This window comes from Olea europaea, chromosome 21 (genome assembly GCF_002742605.1).
Source record: "Olea europaea var. sylvestris chromosome 21, O_europaea_v1, whole genome shotgun sequence".
Taxonomy (NCBI): domain Eukaryota; kingdom Viridiplantae; phylum Streptophyta; class Magnoliopsida; order Lamiales; family Oleaceae; genus Olea; species Olea europaea.
In genome coordinates, this window is record NC_036257.1 from 6,046,994 (window position 1) to 6,055,275 (window position 8,282).

Consider the following 8,282-nt stretch of genomic DNA (forward strand, 5'->3'; position numbering starts at 1 on the left):
AGATTATACCGTCTTAATACATGTTTGGATCATTGATGAGACCTTAGTTCCTTTGCTTTCGCAATGGCTCTATTGTTATCATAATACTATGGTATGTGATCAACAATATCAGGAACTACTCCAAGTTCCTTTATGAACATCATGATCCATATTGCAACTCTTTGCTACTTCTGAAGTATCCATGTATTAGGTTTCTACTATTGAATCAACGGTTTCTTCACGTTTGGAACCTTTCCAACATACCGCTTAAGAGTAAACCAGTTTCTCCATATAAAATCTTCTCAACATTTTATATAGATTGGGACGAGTCAAGCAACCCTCTAGATCTATCTCTATAGATCAAGTTGCTTTTCCAATATCGTTCGAGAATAAATCCTTTAACAACCATTATTCCAACGATTGAAACATAAGGATGTCGTTTTAGGAATACGAAAAATGCTCCCACTATCTTCTTGTAAACACACAATTCGTTTTCAAATTTGATAAAATCAAACACTTTGACTTTTCATCAAATCTAAGATTTCAGCTCCAAGAGACTTCTCTTAACCTATAATCACGATATGCAACTGTTGCAACAAAACCCGAATGGACTTAAGCAAGGCTACAGGAGAAATGTTTCACCAAGGTCAACATTTAACCTTTGCTTCTAGCCTTGCTTTGTATATATGGATATTCACATCCATATCGACATTTTCTTTTGTAAACTATTTACAAAAGCTTATGGACTTTATTCCATTAGGAGGCTTGACCAAGGTCCAAACCTCGTTCACTTGCGTCGAGTTTCTTCTCGAGTTTCATGGCCTCTTGCTATTTCTTTTAAGTCAACACTTGACTTTATTTTGTTGCAACTAGCAGGTTCATTATCTTGGATCACTGATTAATGATCATGGATTCGTACCTTCTTGAAGATCGAATGACCCTACTAGATTCATATAGAGCTGTCATGTTCTCAGGAGTCTTTACTTCCCGATCCAAAGTATGTCCCATATCATATATGGGATCGAACTCGGATTTATCTAATTTGTTAACTATATCTGTGGACTCTTGAACTCTTTCAAGTTCTATTTTGCTCCCATTGTCCTCCCTTAGAGTAAATACTTTCTCTAAGAAGATGATATGTAGTGAGACGAAGATTTTTTTCATGATAATAGAATTTATATTCAAATGTCTCCTTTGAATATCCCCATAAATACGTATTTATCAGATTTAGTGTCAAACATATCTGATTCAAGGCGCTTCAAATAAGCGTTATGGCCCCAAACTTTCATATAAGATAAATTGGGACTATTGTCTTTCCATAACTCGTATGGAGTCTGTTAACCAATTTAGATGGGATATGATTTAGTGTGTTGCACACTGCAATCAATGCATGACTCAAACAATTTTGGGAGATTTGCATGGCTTGTTATTAATCGCATTATATGTAATAATTAACGATTCCTCCTTTTAGATACACCACCTTGCTGCAGTGTATATGAAAAGGTCCACTGCACGAGAATCTCACTCTTTTAGATAATCTAGATTTTATCTTTAAGATAATCTAGAGGGTATCTTTACCTATTTGTTTTTCTACTTTTAGTTTGAATCCCTTGAACTTTTCAAGAGTTTCATGTTTGAGTTTTCATCAAGTATACATGATCATTGATGAAATAAGAGAAACATTACCTGACATTAATTGACAGGAGTCCATAAGCATTACTATGCATTAGACAAGTAATTATGCTGACCTTTCTTCTTTTCAAGTAAAAGAAAATTTGGTCATTGTGCCAGACATACATAATTTATACTTGTCAAAATCAATTAATCCTAAGTATACATCTTTATGTAATTTTGGAATTATATTTCATCTAAATGATAAAGTCTTTCATGCCAGATTTTGGTAACAATTAGATTTATGCCTTTTAATTTCTATACTCATTTTAGAATCCTTAGTATTAAAGAATACAAACGTTGTTTTGTAATTTACCATAGTTATTAGGATCTTTATCAAGAGAAACAAGAACAACTATTGTCTTTAACATTAAAATAGTTCATGTCGGAACATGAAATTTATTTTAATGTTCCAGCTATGGTTGGTATAAAGCGACGTTTCTTTAATTCCAATACTAAACCAAAAGGTAATGACAAGAAGTATATTCATACAGGCAATACAACAACCTTTGCTCATCTTCTAACGTGTATGTCAACTTCTCCCTTTCGCAGTGGTCTACTTCCTTTTAGTTTCTTCATATTTGTATAAATATGAGATTTACATCTGGTATCAAATACCTAAAAAACTAGTGAAGTAGACGTAAGCCACACAATATTCCTTCCAATGACCTTTCATTCTATAATGAAAACAAGGGTCATTAGATTTTGTATTGTCCTTCACTTAGACTGTCTTAACCATATTAGGTACTTTCTCAAAGTCCCTTTAGACTTCCTCGAAATACCCTTAGAGGAATCAATGGCTTGCCCACTTCTAACTTTGTTATTGGGCATGACAGTTCTAAGCATGTTAAGCAACTCAATAATTTTGCATTCGAGCTTATTCACGTTAAATTCATAATTAGTTATGAATAGCTTTCTCTGACAGAGATTGCAGAACCAAGTCACTACTTAGTTCATGGTTTATGATTGATCTCAATTGAGACATTTCTCAATGTCAATCACTTTCAGTGTCTAAGCATCGATTGAAGATTACTGTGTCATTTTGCACCGGTATAGTTGTTTGGAAGTCTCATATCCTTCCACACATGATTATTATCATACAACTTTTTGTAATGAAGAATTATGTGTTAACATCTATACTCTCAAGTCGATTTTGTAACTCAGGTGACATAGTTGCAGGAATCACATACTCTACAGTACTATTGTCATCACTGCGTTTACTACAGTAGCCACCTCTTCTTTAATCGAGTCATCAGCAGGTGTTTCTGGAAAAGGCTACTCAAGGACGTGACCAATTTTCTCATGCATGAGAACAATTCTCAAATTGCGGTGTCAATTAAGAAAATATAGTTTGGTTGTTGGCATCTAGTATGCCATTCAAATACTCATGGTTACTCACGATTCAATAAATATAAATGACGAAAAAAAATAATATACAAAATGCATCAATTAATTTAACATGGAATTTTATTAAATTAATTATACTCCCGCTGTTTAAATAAAATTTATGACCCTTTTACATAAATTTATGGAGTCCGAACTTGACTCCCAGTGGGCTGGGATCCCATCTATTATATTAAGACCTTGAGTGTACTCAACAAGCCCTAATATAACATTTGGGTAGATACTATTATCAATTGTATCTCCATACAACTCCCAGATCATTAAGCTGACAAATCTTTGTCTTCACACATCATATGTGTTAGCTTAACACGCCTCTAAAATTTATCTCCTTGAGTGTACTCAACAAAAGATAAATTTTAGTTAAGTCGAACCCATCATTCAGAAATATCTAATATTTCATAATGCTAAACATATCCCTAATAGACTAGCCTTGAGTGTACTCAACAAGTTAAGACGATTTGGGACTCTAGTTTTTCACTATAATGATGAAAGGCAATCATAAATGTGACTTAATATTTTGTGGAGGGATTTTGCATTCAAAAGTCTCATCAACAACAATACAATCATATATATATATATATATATATATGTATATATATATTATTATACATCTACCATGCAAATAAATATATTTATATATAACATAATATAATAGTGTGGACAATTATAGACTTTACTATCTAGTCTTCCCGAGCCACAAGAAAAATTAGTTGGTCAATTCCTAGGGGGTATTACACTATTCAGTATCAATGCGCCATCTCCATGGTCTCCTCCTTTTCTTGTTACTTTAATTAGTCTAGTTGCAACTTGTATCCTATACTAGTTGGCACGCAAGCCTAAGTGAAATTGGACTCACATGCCCATAACAACAATAATAATAATAACGGACTCACAGGTCCAAAATGATGAAGAGCTCGCAGGCCCATAAAACGACAAGAATAAAATTAACCATTCAACACATCCATATGGTCGAGTCCATAATTGTCCACTGATAATGTATTTATCACATAAATGTATACCTATATAATATCTAATATTACATGCAAATTAATTTCAAGTTTCTAGCAATTAAGTTGTCTAAACTCTTTTAGACAAATGGATCGGAACAATTAAATAATTAATTAATCATATTAATCGATTATTTAATTAGCGGGAATATTTAATTAAAATCAAATTTTAATTAAATAGTAGAATTAGAGTCCAACTCTAAATCTAAGATTTTTAGGGCCAACCCGTTTAATTAAAATCAAATTTTAATCAAGCACCAAATTAGAGTCTAACTTTAATCTAAAGAAAAGTTTAGGGCGAAACAATTTAATTAAAATCAATTTTAATTATACATCAAATTAGAATCCAATTCTAATTTCTAAAATATCTTTGGGTGAAAAATTAATTAAAATCGAATTTTAATTAAGTCCTAAATTAGAGTCCAACTCTAATTCAAAATTGAATTAATATTTTAAACTAAGATAATACTCCTAAATAAAATAAAATTCAATTGGGGTCAAAGTTTAATATTTAAGTTAAAATCCAATTTCAATGAAAATATAAAATGTCGTCAATTTTTAAATAAGATTTTAAATTGGGTCAAAATTAAATTATGGGTCAAACCCATTTGGAAATCAAATGTAAAACACCTCCAAATTTAAAATTCAATACATCTTTGAAAATTCAAAATTTGACCCATTTTAAAAATATCAAACAGGCCCTCCGATTTCTGAAATTGTGAAAAAGGCCCTTATTTCAATATTTACACATTTACCACCGAAGTGAAATTACAAGTAAGGGTCCACAATGTCAAATAATGCAAAACGGTCCCTTACTTAAATAACTTAACAAATTGACCCCATAAGGATATTGCAAACGGGGGCTTGCAATTTCACAAATTGCGTCAGAGGCCCCTGCCTCCATTTCACCCAAACCGACTGAAAAACCCTAACCAATTTTTTATTTTATTTTTTTATTTTATTTTACTTCTTCTAGTTTCATGGGCCGACGATCGGCGCCGCCCCTTCCCATTCACCGCCCGGCAGCATCAGCGTGCGGCGCTGCTTCCATTGGAGCAGCGCCCCGCGCTACCTAAACTTGGGCAATCGGCAGCAATTTCGGCGACCGGCCAGTCCCAATCCCTTTTTTTTTTTAATTCTGACCCAAATATTATTTTATATTCAAAATCAAATTCTGAATATTAAAAATAAATTTCTTAATTACTAAAACAAGAAAAATAAACAATTAACTTTTAATTGTTTCCAACATGCAAAGCAATTTCTAACAAACACAAAGTAGGCTCTGATACCACTGTTGGGAATCTACTTATATATGCACAGCGAAATTTAAAATAATTTTCGATTCCCACCAAGAATCGCCTTTGTGTTTAGATAGAAATTGTGATAAGATTGTACCTTTTCTAGATCTGCAAACTTCTTTGCTATTCTTTTCGTTCCAGCAATCCTGATTCGCCATCCACAGCTGTCCAATTGTCCAGCCTCCAACGGTAATCCACACAGAGAACAAGATTGCAGCTACCAGGTTTTTCTTTCTTGTGCTAGCAAGAATAATGAAAAATATATGGACCTCAAACCCTAACCATGTATTTATATAAACCCAAACGGGCTTGGCCCGATCCGGTCCAACATTTAATTAATCCAATTAATTAATTCGGGAATATAAATAACAAATTCAATTAATTAATTTATCCAATGATTGTTAAATTAACCAATTGGCAATTTGCAATCTTCCAATTCTCTTTTGTGTGCCACCCATTAGGTTCCCGACCACGATGCCTAACGACGTGAAATATTATTTTGATCTAATAAAAATTGATAAATTAAAACACCCTTTTAATTTATTATCAATTCACACTCGCCGTCCTTGATTGACATCTAGCAATGTGTCAGGACAATACATGGGACGGAAAATGTCACGTGGTATGACAAAATCAAATTCGTTCATTTACCGTGAAACTATAATCCCTTCGTCAATATGATCCGATCAATTACGAGATATGAAATTGTGTCAATCCCGAATTTCTATCATATCTTTCACTCTACTATTAAGTCAATATAAGTCGAAAACTCCTTTTCGACTTATGAGTACACCTTGGCCAAAGATTTCATCATCGACTTAATTGAATGAAACGCAGATCATAATCTCCTACTATCTAAGAGTGACGAATCCTTTATTGATCAATCACAACTTTTATACGATTCTTGACATACCCGAACGATGTCGTATTAGCGGCTCTTTGCAGAGCAATATCCAATACCGTCAAAGTATGACTGTCCTCATATAAGGTACCATGACGACCTCAAGTCAAATGACCAATTCCACTACTGAACATTAGAGATTAACCACTGACACTCAGATAGTTATCCATGTGGAATCTCTCGACGGGTCTCCAATGTTTTGTTTTATAACAAAACATCCACGTGTTCATTTAAGTGTCACCACACTTTAACTTGTGAGATCAGCTACTTATTTCACAAGGAAGAAATGCCACACGCGATGGTCTATCCGTAATAACGATATCCGTATCTCGTTATTACTTACGACCACGGATGATTTAAGATTCAATCAGATGTAATTTGTATCTCACAATCACAACTCCTTGTGATTAACAAATTACAAATATTTGAATCTACGGACTCTATTATTTATTTAATTGTCTATTAATTAAATAATAGATTTGCCCTTTAATTGCATTAATTATATATAAAAGTATTTATGTTCAAAGTTGATTGGATTTAGGGCATAATACTTACAGTAATTCTAGAAGCATACTAATGTTTCATTGTCTGATGCAGTATTTAGTGTGATTCTCAAATTGCATCGACTCCTAAATGGAGTGTATAAGACACTGGTCGACTATCAATCTTACAGTGACATAATGGAGAAGTTACCGAACTTGATATGGTTGGAAGCCATGTCATGAAATAAGTATCGTTAATTAATTTAGGTAGTCAAGTATTTGGCCTTCTTATACATGACATAAATTTTCTTCTCAAATTTTTTGTTGTATTCCTGGATTTTTCCCTCCTTTTTGGCTTCATATCACTGGCAGGATCGAGTTCCTAATAATTAGTATTCATTTGTGTTAGGTATTGAAACTTTTTCTGAGGGTAGAGTACAAGGTTAAAAGTTACTTTTCAAGCATCTTATTCTGGAGCATATATGAGTTTTTAACAAGTTCCTTCTTTTGGGGGAGGATTTTCCATACAAAAACTAACATTTTCTTCGCTCAAAAATTTTATATTGCCTCTGCAAACTATAAATCGGTATACTCTTTATGTTGTGACCTATTGTTTTCTATCATGATAATTTTTATTTTTATTTTCAAATTACTTGCAGCCGTATGCAGATACAATGGGATAGTAGGGGAACGGTGCTTCGGGTTAACACTCTCTCTTTCCGTCGGTGAACAAGTATCATTCGTTTGGCCGGCCCTAAATCAGCATTGCTTGAAGCTTGCATTAAGGAAAGTCTGTCTCCAGTCTTTAGCCAATTCCAGTTAAATCGGGACAAGGCAGAGTTCTATGATCTGAGCTGAGGGAAAAAGCTCTACACTAGATTTGAGGAAAGAAAAGATGAGGCCACCCAAACGCTTTAAAAAGTCCCATTAGGTATCAATTTCGACCTAAAATTTGGACCTTGATTGTCCACACACACATGCGCTTACATGCAAATTACTATTCTTTGCAATTTTGTTTATGGAACTTAATCTATCTACTTGCCGTTTAGAGGAGATGTACATTCTTAACAACTCTATACTTGGGCCGTTGTAGTGTGCAGGATGTGGCCCGCTTACGAAAGTTTGTCTCACCATTTCGTAGAATTCACCATTTGGTAGAATGAATTGTGTACTTTGTAGTTTACCTGTACACTATAGTTCATACAATGTGTACAATAATTTGGCGCTATATAGAGCTACCTGTCTATGATTTGTTCATTAAACATGTCTAACTAAATCATTCGAAAAGTCAAATAATAATGTTTGATACTCTTAATTTAGTATGAGTAGGTTCTGAAAGTAAGCCACCATGTTGATTGTATTGTATTCTACTGCCACATTTGTGCTCTCACAATTACCAAACGTAGTATGAATCCATTTGTAATTGTCATTACATACTTACATTAGGATGCGTGAATCAATACAAAGCATTGTAAATTACAGCAATATGAGTTTGAGTTTAGTATGTTAGACTGAACAAAACTGAACAGAGTACAAATAA

The 8,282-nt window shown here is 33.4% G+C and overlaps 1 protein-coding gene across 1 annotated transcript in view; it reads left to right on the forward strand.

The window, feature by feature from the left end:
* LOC111370470 overlaps positions 1-7,744 on the forward strand; it is a 13,292-nt gene extending 5,548 nt beyond the window's left edge. The window contains exon 3 of the transcript XR_002698417.1: positions 7,402-7,744. The gene's annotated coding sequence lies outside the window, so the exon portion shown is untranslated. The remainder of the gene's footprint in view (positions 1-7,401) is intronic.
* Positions 7,745-8,282: the final 538 nt, after the last annotated feature.